This window comes from Sus scrofa, unplaced genomic scaffold (genome assembly GCF_000003025.6).
Source record: "Sus scrofa isolate TJ Tabasco breed Duroc unplaced genomic scaffold, Sscrofa11.1 Contig1236, whole genome shotgun sequence".
NCBI lineage: Eukaryota > Metazoa > Chordata > Mammalia > Artiodactyla > Suidae > Sus > Sus scrofa.
Window position 1 is genome coordinate 35,167 of NW_018084845.1, and position 15,126 is coordinate 50,292.

A 15,126-nucleotide genomic window follows, 5' to 3' on the forward strand; every position below is an offset into this window, starting at 1 on the left:
CCCTGGGCAACCACAGGTCTGTTCTCCAAGTCTGTTTCTGTTCAGTAGAGAGGTCTATCTGTGCCATAGTTGAGATTCCAGGTGAAAGTGATCTCATAGGGTGTTTGTGTTTCTCTGACCTACTTCCTGAGTATGAGAACCTCTAGTTGCATCTCTGTTGCGGCAAATGCCCTGATTTCATTCTGTTATGGCTGATGTTCCATCGTGTGTGTATATACTGAGGCTCTGCATTGGGGGAACATTTTGGGGTGCAGAGCCCCTCCATCCCCTGTGTTCCTGATGAAGTAGTTCAGAAATCTGAGAACCCTAGCCCCTGAATTACTGCCCTTGACCTATCCCTTCTGTCATTGCTGGGGTCTGGACAGAATGGCCTTTCCGTGCGGGAGTTTGCAATCCTGTGCTGCCTCCATCAGAAGCTGGTGCTTTTTTTCAGGGAACAGTTATGGCCGCTGCCCCCATGGCACCAGGAAAAGGGAGAGGGGAGTTTCCGCTGTGGCTCAGCAGGTTAAGAACCTGACATAGTGTCCATGAGGATGTGGGTTTCATCCCTGGCCTCGCTCCGTGGGTAACGGATCCAGTGTGAGCTGCGGTGTAGTTCCCAGACGCAGTTGAGATCTGGCATCGCTGTGGTGTAGACCAGCAGGTGTAGCTCTGTTGTGACCCCTGGCCTGGGAACGTCCATATGCTACAGGTGTGGCCCTAAAAACAGGAAGAGGGTGAGGTCTGGGGCACCCCAGGTCCGAGGACATGTGTTACACCTCATTCTGGGGCAAGGAGCTGCATTTCGTGGTGGTGATGGGTACATACCCTGTGACACAGCCCCTGTTACTTTATAAGAACGACCCCAGTGGTTTTCCACTCAGACCCCAGATAATGAGCCGGCCTTGTCATCCTGCTGGGGAATGAAGTGTCCTCCAGGCTCCTCGGTTGGTCCCTAAATGCCCAGGCGGACTGCTTCGTTCTATGAGAGATGCCCAGTGACCCCCTGGGTATTTCTACCAAGTCTGCATTCCAGATGAGAAAAACGGCCACAAAGTGAAAATGCTTACTCTCCCCGGTTCTGCTCACATGTCACAAACCTGCACCTGCAGGGAAGTGGAGGTGGAGCCACGGAGGAGCCTCTGGTTATAAATCAGATGTGTGTCCGTTGTTGAAAAGAGGAGTTCCCATAGGGGCTCAGGGGGTTAAGAAGCCAGTGTAGTGTCTGTGAGGATGCAGGTTCAAGCCCTGGCCTCGCTCAGTGGGTTAAGGATCTGGCATTATTGCCATGAGCTGTGGTGTGTGTCGCAGGTGCAGCTTGGATCCTGTTTCTGTGGCTGTGGTGTAGGCTGGTAGTTGTAGCACCTATTCAAGCCCTAGCCTGGGAACCTCCATATGCCGTGGGTGGGGCCCTAAAAAGAGACAAGGACACACAGTGCTGTCCTCCTGTTCAGAGGTGGACAAGCTCTGCCCAGAGCCTGCCCTCCTGTCATGTGGCTGCTGCTGCTCAGAGGCAGATGCCCTGGGCTTGGAGGTTTGGGGGTCCTTACTCAGCCCAGCCTAACAGGAGCTGCCCGGGACCATAGGGGAGGGGCCTCTTCCCTCCTGCAAGGTCATCACAAGGTCACTGCACGGACAGGGGCACCAGCAGATGCCCCCTCTGTGATGCGTCCCCTGTGGCCACCTCTGCAAATCCCCAGGGAAGGAGTGAGGAGGGAAGAGCCTTTCTCGGGTGAGGCCGTCGGCTCTGGGCTCCATCCTTGGTCCTTCTCCCGGGAACACTGCCCGAACTTGCCTGATGGATGCTTTTTCCTGAGACACCCGGGGAGAGGGGAGGGAGATGCATCTCCCTCCTGGATTTGTGGGGACCCCCACTAGGAGCCCCCCAGTCGTCGGGAGTGTTTGTCCCAGAGAAGCAAGGAAGCCTCTGTCTGCTGGCTTCTCCTTCAGATGCAAAGTCCTCACACACTAGTAGGTCTGGCCTCTGATTTCTAGAAACGGCCCCAGCAGGTGTATTTCAAAGGGGAAACTTAAGTATCGGGGGGGCGGGGGAGAGATTGTTCAGGATGTTTGCTTCCTTCTGGAGACGCCTGGATAGACCTCATTTCTGTAAGAACTGAGAGGGGTTCCTGCTCTGGCTCAACGGCATCAGTGGTGTCTTGGGAGACATGGGATGTGGCTCCAGTCCCTGGCCGGGCACAGGGGGTTAAGAAGCTGGCATTGCCACAGCTACAGCTTCTGTCATGCAACAGAGGCTGGGATCTGATCCCTGGCCCGGGAGCTCCATGTGCCACAGGGTGGCCAGAAAAGTAAAAAGAGTTAGAAAACTGTTTTGAATTATTTACAATGTTTAAAAATTTGTAGTTTTTTTCCTTAAATTTTTGAGGCCTGCACCTGCATCACATGGAGGTTCCCAGCCCTAGGGGTCAAATCAGAGCTATAGCTGCCGGCCTACACCACAGCCACAGCAACACTCATCTGAGCCACCTCTGTGACCTACACCACAGCTCTCGGCCACACCGGATCCTTAACCCACTGAGCAAGGCCAGGGGTCAGACCCTCGGCCTCAGGGGTACTAGTCAGGCTTGTTACCCCTGAACCATGATGGGAACTCCAAAAAATGTGTGGTGTTTTTGGTATAAAAATGAAAAATGTGTGTTTGGATGAATCGAGTATATAAAACATCACACTATTAAAGGCAAATATAGGCAAATAAAAATGACTTCAGGAGTTCCCTGGGGCGCAGCAGGTTAAGGACTGGCACTGTCCCTGCAGGGGCTGGGGCACCACTGTAGCACGGGTTCCATCCCTGGCCCAGGAACTTCCCTGTGACATGGCTGCAGCCAAACAAGAGAAAGAACCCAAACAGATTTCGAGGTTTCTCCGTCTTGTCCCACTTGAACCTGGCACGTCCATTCACAGCAGAAGAAGCAGAGTGTTAGGAAAATTGTCCTTGATGTGATCGGTGGCCCTCGTGCTTGCTCCTGGTAGAACAGGGACCTGGAATTACTCTGCTGCCACACAGCAATGTCAAGATGTCCCACGGCCCCCAGAGAGACCCCCGCCTGGATGACGTCCTTGTCCTCTGCCCCAGGACCTGAGACCAGGTCCCCTCAGAAGAGAAGAGGACTCTGCCGATGGGACCACGTCAGGGCCCTGAGATGGGACATGACGCCTGAGGGTCTGGGTGGCCCCAGAGGTCATCGCTGGCTCCTGACAAGGGGGAGGACGGGGGGGTCAGTGCCACCAAGTGTGATGGTGACAGTGACAGGTGACCGTGACGGGACCAAAGGCTCAACCAAGGATGCAGGTGCCTTCAGAAGCCAGGAAAGGCGGGGACGGGGTTTCCCCCTGGAGCCTCAGGCAGACCCAGCCCCAGTCCCCCCTGGTTGAGCCCTGGGGGTCTGCGTAGCCCCCACCTTCCATGAACAGAAGGGAACACACATGCATGTCTGAGGGGCGGGTGAAGCCCCTAAGTTTCTGGTAGCTGGTTACTGCACACAGGTGGACAGAGCTGCAGAGCCTGCACCCAACCTCCTAGGGGTGAAGAGAACCAAACCCAGGAACATAGTTGCCAAGTCGGTTGTTGCAGGCAGTGGTAGCAACATCTGTGACTTTTTGTCTTTGCTCTGTGAATTGGTTTCGTGGAGCTGTGTTAACCAAACTGTAAGAATTTAGACAGAAGTCCGGCGACCTGGGCCCCCCACCTGTGGTTGGTGTTGGGGTGGGGGCAGTCCTGGGCAGCTGGGCCCCCCTCTTGACACGCTCGAAACAAACTTGGGGTCGTTTCAGAGGTGAATTGAAATGGAGGACGCCCAGCTGGGGCCCAAAGGGAACTGGAGGATTTGTTGGTGTGGAAACACCCCACGTTGGGTGTCAGAAGGGCTGTGAGCAGAGAAACAATTTTCCTTTCACAGGGAACAATGTGTTTCTGCCTTTTGAGCAAACACCTCCACCTGGAGGACCTCCCTGATTTCTCCCTTTCCCTGTAAGAGTTTCTTCTATAGTCAGAGCGGATCATCTCAAAACATCAATTAGATTGTGTCTGTACCTGCTTCAAACCCTCGGTGGTTTTCATGGTGGTTAGAAAAGGACAAAGGGCTTCACTTGACCTGCTGACTGAGGTAGGGCAGCCGATGCAGGTTGGGCGTGGATTGGAACATGCCTTGGGGCTGGTGGCAACGACCTCCCCCGGGTACATCACAGCACAACGTTTTATGACTTGTCTCTGACACGGGGAAGAGATGACAACCCTGGGCATAGTCGCTGTGCCCAACTGCCTAAGAGCAGAGGCTTTGCTTTTGCAAGGCTGAGGCTCACAGTCTCTGGAAATAGTGTTACCTGTATTTTGGTTTCTCCTGACAGGTGCGTCTCTGCAACATCATTTTGTATTAACTTTAATGGAAGTGAAAGCAACATCCGTGATTTTCTGTCGTTGTGAATTGGTTTCGTGGGGCTGTTAACCAATGACCACAAATCACGTGGGTTAAAACCACAGGAACCCACCCTCCTCCATCCTGGGGATCAGACGTCTGAGGTCAAGGGGTCCCAGGGCTCGCTCCCTCCAGAGGCTCCAGGGGAGGCTCCTTCCTGCCTCGTCCAGCTTGTGGGGGCTCCAGGAGGCCCTGGGGTGGCGGCCGCCTCCCTCCCGTCTCTGCCTCCATCTCCATGAGGCTTCTCCTCTGTATCATCTCTTCTGTTAGAAGCCCATTTGTTATGGGATTTAGGCAGAGTCTTCATCCATGAGGACCTGGTCCCTGGCACACAGCTGCTAAAACCATGGCAATTTCTTGATCCCTTTGAGCAGAGCATCTTTAGTTTTTCCTGAGAAAGCCAAGCTCACCTGTTCATGCTAATGAGGTGGGGCTGGTTGCCAGAGGAAAGGGTTGGCTTTTTTTTTTTTTTGCTCAGCCCCAACCTCCAGAGCTGCTGAGGGGTCCACGTTTACTCAGTCCTGCTGAGTGGAACCTCCCTAAGAAGGGGTTCAGGGAGCCCACAGTTGGGAGGGTGCTGCACCCCAAACCCCACAGGGACCCCCCAGACCTTGCTCTGCCTCCCCCTCTAGCTGTTCACTCCTTGATGAGCAGCAGGTAAGTCACATGTTTCCTAAGTTCTGTGGGGGGACCCTGTGTCTGTAGGCAGTTGGACAGAAGTGTGGGTGATCTGGGCTCCCACCTCTGATTGGGGTGAGGGGGGTGCAGTCCTGTCGGCCTGGGCCCCCCTCTCAGCGTTTGCACCAGCTCGGGGTCTATTCAGAGATGAGATGAATTGGAGGACCCCCAGCTGGGGTCTGAAAGGAACTGGAGGATCCCCTGGTTTGTCAGAGTGCTGTGAGCAGAGAAACGATTTTCCTTTAACAGGGCACAGTGTGTTCATGCCTTTTGAGCAAACACCTCCACCTGGAGGACCTCCCTGATTTCTCCCTTTCCCTGTAACACTTTCTTCTATAGTCAGAGTAGATCATCTCGAAACAACTATTAGATCATGTCTGAACCTGCTTCAAACCCTCGATGGTCTCCTTGGCTGTTAGAAAAGGACAAATGGCTGCCCCTGTCCTGCTGACCAATGTGGGGCGGCTGGTGCAGGGCGGGTACGGATTGAAACATGCTATGGGGCTGGTGGCAACGACCTCCCCCGGGTACATCTGAGGACAACGTTTCATGACTTGGGTCTGACAGAGGGAAGCAATGACAACCTTTGGGACTAGTCAGTGTGCCCAACCGGCTAAGAGCAGAGGCTTTGCTTTTGCAAGACTGAGGCTCACAGTCTCTGGAGATAGTTCCCTGTTTCTCCAGACAGGTGTCTCTGCAATTTAATTGTGCATTGGTTGGTTCTCATGGAAGTAGAGTTCCATCCATGGTTTTTGGTCTTTGCAAATAGGTGTTGTGGGGTTGTGATAATAAATGACCACACATCACGTGGGTTAAAACCCCAGGCATCCACCCTCCCCCGTCCTAGAGACCTGACGTCTGAGGTCAAGGGGCCCCAGGGCCGCGCTCCCTCCAGACGCACCAAGGGAGGGTCCTTCCTGCCTCTTCGAGCTTCTGAGGGCTCCAGGCGGCCCTGGGCTGGTCGCCACCTCCCTCTGGTCACTTCCTCCATCTTTATGTGGCTTCACCTCTGTGTCTGGTCTCCTTTTCTGCCTCTTAGGAGGACACTGTCCTTGGAGGTCCCTCCTCATCCAGGGGAACCTCCTCTCAGACCTGTCCCTCCATCACCCCTACAAAGACCCTGTTGCTCAACAAGGTCCCGTTCCCAGGTAGCAGGGGCCAGGATATGGGTGTATTTTGGGGACCGCAGCCTTGTCTGGGAAGGCAAGTATCAGTCCTGTCACCTTCTCTGCCAGCACCTTCTCACCTCCCCAGGGTTTTCACCTCCTATTCTTCCTGTCTACACCTTCCTGCCCATAGGGGATTGACAAGAGAAATCCTTGCGCACAGCTGCCTAACGCTGCCTTTTCTGGAAAGCTCCATCGCCAGCTGGTCTGCTCTGTGCATTCAGAGTAGGTGTGGTTGGTGCCTCCCAGGATGAGCAAGGGCTGTGTTCACCTGTTTGGGGGGATCACGGGCACTGAGCTGGGGCTGATGTGGGGTGCTGGCTTGGGGAGAACCCCACAAATGCTTGTCAAATGGTAACCCTCGCAAAGTCCTGGGTTATTGCTCTTTCTCCTGCAAGCTTCCCGGCTGTCTGCAGCTCTGTTTGGAGTTCTGTGTAAATCCTGCTGTGACCTACACACAGATACATTGGGCACACTCGTCTTTGCCTTTTAAAAGCGTGCAGGAGGAGTTCCCATTGTGGCGCAGTGGTTAACGAATCCGACTAGGAACCATGAGGTTGCGGGTTCAGTCCCTGCCCTTGCTCAGTGGGTTAACGATCCAGCGTTGCCGTGAGCTGTGGTGTAGGTTGCAGACGTGGCTCGGATCCCGCGTTGCTGTGGCTCTGGCATAGGCCGGTGGCTTATGGCTCTGATTCGACCCCTAGCCTGGGAACCTCCATATGGCGCGGGAGTGGCCAAGAAATAGCAAAAAGGCAAAAAAAGTGCAGGAACCACCGCTGACAATGCAGATCTCCCGGACAGTTTCTTCCCTGGCCCCGTGGCTCTTGCTTGGGGGGCCTCGCTTACTCCTCCTAAGGATACCAGACACCGGAAGGGGGAAAGGGGGCCCGTGGGGGGCGGGGCAGGATGGTCCCAAGAGCGGAGTCCTGTAGGGCAGCAGGAAAAGGCAGAGACAGCTCTGTGGGTTGAGTAGGTTCCTGCAGTGACATGGCCTCATCGTGGGGCTCCTGGGACCGAATTGTGCCCCTCCCCAAGTTGATATATTGAAGTCCTACCTGTAGGACCTTGGGGTTTACTGTGTGGGGTTAGGTCTTTAAAGAGGTGATGGAGGCTATTGACAATTGTCAAGATGTGGAAGCAACTAAGTGTTGACAGAGGAGTGGATTCAGATGGGTCCATATGCACAATGGAATACTACTCAGCCATGAAAAAGAATGAACTCATGCCATGTGCAGCAGTGCGGATGCAAACAGATTCTCATATAAAGGGAGATGGGTTAAAGAGATACCGTATGAGATCACTTATTTGCAGAATCTAATGAAAATGATATAAAAGGACTTATTTCTGGAGTGCCCGCTGTGGCACAGTGGGTTAACAATCCTGCCTTGTCTCTGTAGCACTGCTGGTTCGATCCCCCAGCCCAGCACGGTGGGTTAAGGATCCCGGTGTTGCTACAGCTGTGGTGTAGTTTGCAGCTCTGTCTTGGATTTGATCCCTGGCCCGGGAACTCTTGTAGGCTATGGGGAAGGCCAAAAACGGGAAAAAACAAAAGTGCAAACCAGAGCAAAATTATTTATAAAAGAAACAACGTCACAGATCCCAAAACCAAGCCTAGGGTTACCGCACATGACACCGTTGCGGGTGGGGGGGGGAGGACAGAGACCCACACTGTATACAGAGATGATTCCCAGGAACCTACTGTCCAGCACAGGGGAACCTCCTCCATAGTTTGTAATAACCTCTGGGGGAGAAGAAGAATGGATAGAAGTGTACGTATGACTGAGTCACTTTATGCCTGAAAGTCCTACAACATTGTAAAGAAGCCGTATGCCGATAATGCTTAATTTTTAAAAAGAGTAAAGAGAAATAGATGCAACTTTAAATAAATAGCAGCTGGAGGTAAATGCAGTCACTAGGGCGGGTCCTGACCCCCAGGATGTGCTCCTTAGAGGAGGTCAGGACCCAGACACACACAGGGACGGCCCTGTGAGGACACGGGGAGGAGACAGCCGTCCGCAGCCCAGGACAGAGGCCTCGGGAGGGACCTGCCCTGCCCACTCCTGGGGCTCAGCCTCCAGGACCAGGAGAAAATCATGTCTCCTATTGAAGCCACTCCGTCTGGGGTACTTGGTTGTGGCGGCTCCCAGGAAAAGCCCTGTCACACAACTCAGTTGTGGATTCTAGGGGTGCGGCTGGCAGTGAGGACCCCAATTATTTTCTGTCTCGATCTAAGGCTGCTTCCTTGGCAGGGAACCCACTGTCCCTAAGTGAGTATCTTTGTTCTCAAGTATCTTAAAGCTCGGAAGCATTTCTTGAGCAAGGACGTAAAAGGAGGCATTTTTACGAGGCTGGTTTAATTAAATGTTCTCCTCTGACATTTTGAGTGTAAGGGTGTTAAAATACGGGGCGTGAAAATTCGTAAGGTCCTGTGGGAGGAGGTTTCTTCATCCACACTCTTGAACTTGATCTCTGAGGGGCTGGCTGACATTGTCTATTATCTCAGAAGCATGATGGGGAATTCTTTGAAACACCTCGTTGCTTACCTTGAGTTTTATGTTGTGTGGAGAGCAATGTTTTTATGGCCCAAAGCCCCATAAAAGCTCGGGATGGAATTTTCACAGCCCTCATCTGGCCCCAAACTACCCTTGAAAATCCTTGATCAAGAGGCCATTTGTTGCTGACAGTATCTTGCTTGTCTTCCTGGATGGGTCCCAGGAGCTCCCGTTTTTACTCTCTCGTTTGGCGGATACAGTGAGTAGTAGATTAATAGTCTTTTTAAAGATTATTGTTGTAGGAGTTTTCAGGTTGCTTTTTATTTTTTAAATGATGGTTGACGTACAGGGTTGTGCCCATGTCTGCTGCACAGCAAGGTGACCCAGTCTTGCATATATATTTTTTTCTTGTATGTTTTCCCATCCTGGTCTATCCTAAGAGACTGGAGCGAGTTCCCTGTGCTGGACAGCAGGACCTCATGGCTGATCCATTCTCAATGTCCTAGTTTGCATCTACTGACCTCAAACTCCCCCACCATCCCACTCCGTCCCCCTTGGCAGCCAGAATTCTGTTCTCTATGTGAGTTTGTTTCTTTTCCATAGATAAGTTCCTTTCTGCCATGTCATTTTTATACTTTTGTTTTCTTTTGGCAACTGCACTTCCAGCCTATGGAAGGTCCCAGATCGAATCAGAGCTGCAGCTGCGGCCTGTGCCACAGCCGCGTGAGATCCAAGCCACCTCTGTGACTACACTGCAGCTCACAGCAATGCCGGATCCTTAACCCACTCAGCGAGGCCAGGGATGGAAGCCACGTCCTCACAAAGACAATGTCAGGTCCTTAACCCACTGAGCCACTAAACTACTAATTTGTTTAAAGAGACAACATTTTATACGAGGTGTTATTAGATGAGCATCTGTTCTGTGCCACATTCATCTCTCCTGTTCCCCCTTTCCTCTCTGGTACCCACGAGGTGGTGTTCGATGTGCATGCGTCTGGTTTTGCTCTGCAGAGAGGTTCATCCGTGCGGCATCTCAGATTCCACATAGACGTGGTCTCCTGTGCTGTGTGTCTTTCTCTGTCTGACCGACTTCGTGTGAGAGACTGCAGCTGCATCCAGGTTATTGGTATCTTCCCTCTTTACAGTAGATTCTGTGATCACCATAAACACGGCTGCCCAGGAGGAGAGGATGACAGGTTCCCACTGGATGGACATCAGGCACCTGCGCGGAGTGTGAATTTGTGTGGAAATGAGGTGTGTCGTGTCCTAGCTGGAGCCCCACCAGCTGGCCCTGGTTCCCCCATCCCCGTGTCGTGCCCTCTCTGTGTCCCCTCTGAGATGGGCCATCCTGCAGGACTGGGCTGCTCCGACACTTAGGTCCTGGTCCTAGGAAGTCACGGCATTTAGAGCCCCATTGACGGGCAGGGAGCCTGAGCACAGGTGAGCCGTTGAGGTTCCAGGGCTGATGGTCACAGCAGCATCACCCAGCCTATCCCCACACACACACCATCCAGGCTGAGTCCTCCTCCCGTGTGTTTATAGGATGAAAGGGCTCCTTTAGTAGGAATAAGAACACGATGAGCCTCGGGCTCTATGGCTCTTCCTACTCTGTGTTTCTGGGTGCGCGATTCAGCCTGTTGCCCAGTGGCATGGAGGGTATTTGCCTGCGGGGGCCAGAGCTCGGTGTTTTCTTTGGTTGTTTGCTTTTTAGGGCTGCACCTGTGCCATATGGAAGTTCCCAGGCTAGGGGTTGAACTCGAGCTGCAGGTCTAAACCACAGCCACCATAACGCCAGATGTGAGCCTCATCTGGGACCTATGGTGCAGCTTGCAGCAATGCTGGATCCTTAAGCCACTGAGCACGGCCAGGGATTGAACCTGCGTCCTCGTGGACACTAGTCGGGTGCTTAACTCACTGAGCCACCATGGGAACATCCCAAGAGCTCAGTTTTACTTTGTGCTTCTCACCCGTTCTGCTCAGAGGGGTCTAGAGCAGAGCCACCTTCCTCACGAGGTGATTCTCAACATGTCCCCTGGGGGCGTCCACTTTTAAGTCTAAGGAACAGGACAGAGACCAGAGCCGAGAACCACTCAGACTTGAGGGCCCTGCCAACAATGCCAGGTTGAAAATATCCCGCCGGGGGACCCAGGGTCTTGCCCCATGAGCTAAAAACACCTGCTTTGGGAGTTGCTGTTGTAGCTCAGCAGGTTAATGACCCAACAGTGTCCGTGAGGGTGCAGGTTTCGATCCCCTGGCCTCGCTCAGTGGCTTAAGGGTCCAATGTTGCCTGAAGCTGTGGTGTAGGTCACACACCATGTGCCTCGGATCTGGTGTTGCTGTGCCTGTGGTGTAGACCAGCAGCTGCAGCACCCACTCATCCCCAGTCGGGGACCTTCACATGCTGCAGGTGGGGCCCTGAATACACAAAAACCATGTGCTTTGGAGGGGACTAGATTATGGGATCAGCCTGCTCGTTCCAGATGCTTTCATGCTGGCTGTTTGTATGGCAGACCCCAGACCCCTGTACGTTCTGAAGGACGGACGGGTGAGCCCACAAGGGTGGTTAAAGGAAAGCGGCTGTCAGGGGTGGGGCCCCAGGGGTCAGGCCTGGGCAGGGCCATGGCAGCCGAGCTTGCTGGCCGGGCCTGATGTAGTCAGAGCGAAAAGGAAGGGAGGGCACGGAATACAGAGAAGAGACGGCAAGGACCTTCCCAATCCCCCCTTCCCAGTTTTATTTTCTTCCTGTCTTGGCTGCCCTTCGACAGAGGGGGCTCCCGGCCCAGGGATCAGCTCTAAAGCTGCACTTGTAACTGAAGCTGCATCTATAGCAACCCAGATCCAGGATCGAACCTGCGTTCCAGTCCAGAGACACCACTGGCCCCATGGCAGCACAGCAGGAGCTCTCACCCACCCCCACCCCCAGTTTTATCCAGCATCACTCTGAGCTGTGGATGGTCGTTGTGGCAGAATGACTGGGTGCAGAGGCCCCTGGGTTTCCCAGTTCAGGCTGCTTGGGGAGCTGGTGGCCTCGCCTCTCCTTAACAGCTAAGGGAATGACCCTCAGCTGGCTCTGGCCGAGACCTGACACTAAGGGCCCATGACCCCATCCCAGGAGTTTCCTTTCGGGTCAAGGCCTTAGTGGATTTTACAGCCTCTCCGTCCCGGGCTCCACTGTTGTGAAAGTACAAACGGAGGCTCAGACATTCATCCCCAGCTGGGCGACCTGGGGAAACGGTCACCACCACCGAGCTGGGGTTCCGGCTTGGCGCTTTCTTAGCTGGGAATCCTCCCTGGGACTCTGGGCATCTAAAGGGAACGTGGAGATTTCAGGCAGAAATCAGGGAGAGTGCTGAAGGATGGTATCCATGCGGCGTCTTCAGGGCAATGAACCGGGCATCCCGCGGAGGGGGGCTCTAATAGGGGCCGTGGGGCTCAGCTTTTTAGCGGGGTCTCTGCAGCCCTGGACAGACTGCCCTGCAGGAAGCTGAGTCCGCGCCTCCCAGGCAGGTGGCAGAGACCTGCACAGCCGCTGACTCCGTTTACCTCCTGGCAAAGTCAGACTAGGAGGTCCTTGGGTCACGTGCGCGAGTCCCCGCCCCGCCCCCCGCCCTGGTGTGTAGATACTTCTCTGCTGCTCCCGCACCGCTGGGCAAGCCGAGCCTGGTCCAAGGGTCCCCCTGTAACGCCAGCACACAGGCTGCCTTCCCGTGTCAGGGAGGGACCCCGGCTTGTGGAGATGTGTCAGTGCCACGCGCCCAGGGAGAGTTGAGGCATCACCAAACCTTGAGGTCACAGCAGCTCGGAGCCTCCTCTTGACTCCATTGATTTCTAGTCATGTTTCGATGATGGCTTGGGGGCAAAAGGAACTGGTAGAAATGCGTGACAGGCATAAATTTAGTCACTGCCGCTGTCCCCATCTCCTGCGGCATTTTCGGCAGGGTCCGTATCTAGTCTTGGGCAGCAAAATATCCTAGATGGGTGCAAGACGTGCGCGCGCATGCCCTGGCGACAGAGTGCGCTCCTGCCGCTGGGGTAAAGCGCGTGCCTCTTCTGGGCTAGTGGTTGGTGCTGTTGCTGGCATAGCCTGGGAGGGCTGACCTGGATGGTGTCCGACGGGTGGGAGGTGGTGGCTGCAGAGGGAACCTGTCTGCATCCTCGTGCAGGCCCTGCATCTTCATCACCCAACGGCTCTGCTCTTCCTCCCAGAGGATCCAGCGTCCCCCGCCCAGCCTGCCCCCCAAGGCGCTTGGGGAGACGCGGCCCCCGTGGGTGGCAGCTTCTTGGGACCCCTGTGGGCATCAGATGAGCTGTCAGGGTTGCGGAAGGCAGGGCAGGGGCCCAGCCTCCTGGCTTGAGAAATCAGGCTGGCCTCTGATTGCACTGAACTGTGCGCTGGGGTCCTGATATGCTGGGCCACAAGGCCTGGCCTGCTTTTATCTCAAAACCCAGTGATAGCTCGGTGAGGGAGGGATTCTTGGAGAGTTCTTATGTGACTTGTCACCAGTGTAGACACAAAGTCCTTGAGCACATGAAGTATTTGGTGGAGATAAGCTAAAGATGTGGGAGATCAGAGTCCATCTCGGTGTTTGCATTTGGGAAGGGTTAGACTAACGAGTTTCTGGTTTTGTTTTTTAAGTTCTGTGCAAACTGTTCTCATAAAATAGCACTTTGGTTTAAAAAATATTTTTTTTGGCCCGGTCTACAGCACACAGAAGTTGCCAGGGCAGGGACTGAACCTGTGCCATGGCAGCAACCAGGGCCGCTTCAGGGACAATGCCAGGCCCTTAACCTGCTGTACCACCAGGAAACTCCAGTAGCACGTGTTTCAAATGGTGAAATGTTACTTTCACCAAGGTGAAATGTTTCTTCCTTTCCTGGGATGCACCCGAGGCATATGGGAGTTCCCAGGCTAGGGGTTGGATTGGAGCTACAGCTGTCAGCCTAGGCCACAGCCACAGTATCGACAGATCCTTAACCCACTGAGTGAGGCCAGGGGTTGAACCCATGTCCTCATGGATACTAGTTGGGTTCGTTACCACTGAGCCATGATGGGACCTCCCTTTTCTTTATTTCTAAAACAAAATTTTAAATTGTGGGTGACTTACAATGTAATGTCAATTTCAACTGCACAGCATAGTGACCCAGTCACATATATACAAACACACACGCATTCCTTTTCTCATCTTCTGTCATGGTCTAGCCCAAGACACTGGAGAGAGGTCCTGTGCTGGACGGCAGGACTCATTGCTCACCCATCCTCAGTGTCCTAGTGGCAGCTGCCGACGCCAAGCTCCGTGTCCATCTGAATGTTACTTTCTATGTTCTACCCACAGACGATGCCTCAGACAGAGACCAAACTTGAGCAGCTCCCTCCTGGCCCCATTCCTGCCCTGGAACCTCCCTGCCCCACCCCACCCACCATCACTGCCCCGAGCACACGTGTGCTGATGGTTTTGGCCATTTCTGTGCTTTCTGTAGGTAAATCAGTTGGGATTTTTCTCCTAGGGTGGTGGAGTCTGGCCTTCTTAAGGTTCTTAACCCAGAGTGAGGCGAGGATCGAACCTGCATCCTCATGGAGCCACAATGGGAACTTCAAGCGTGGTGTTCGGAGAGTCCTCCGTGTGTCTGCATAGCTGGCTCGGTGTCGACATTGGGTAGGAGTGCCGACCTATCTGTATTGTCTGCTGCCAGTGGACACGGGGAATTTTCCCACCTGAGAGCACGGTGACACAGGCATCCGGGGATGAGGTGGGGCCCAGTCCGTGATCTTTGCTGTACTGGGGCAATGGGGGGTGTGCAGACCTTGGTGTCCAGGGACGGGGGACTGTGTTGAGAAGGATATGAGATCCGGTGGAAAGCGAAAACTGGTTTATCAGAAACACTTCCCTCCGGTTCCCCAGTGCCCCCAGTACACCGATGACACACTTGGGGGCAGGAAGCAGAGGCCCCCCTGCCAAGGTCACGCACACCAGAACTGCGTCATTCCCTCTGTGTCGTGTGTTCCAACAGAAGCGCAGGCAAATGCCCAGGGAAAGAAGCAGCACATGAGCAATGTCTGTGGCCACAGGATTGGTGACTTTTTCTGAAGTTTTCCTTGAAGTAGAGTTCATGTCCAATGTTGTATTAGTTTCAGGTGTTATACCAAGTGGTTCAGTGACCCATGTCCACACATCCACTCTGTCAGGTTCTCTTCCCACAGAGTTGATCACAGATCCTGGGTGGCGTTCCCTGTGCCAGTTAGCAGGTGCCTGCTGGCCCGTCATTCCATAGACCTGAGGGTGCCCGTCCACCCCACACCCCCGTCCTCCTCCCCTCCCCGTCCCCTTTGGTGACATAAGTTTGACTCAAAGTCTGTAGTCTGTTCTGTCTCAAAGAAGT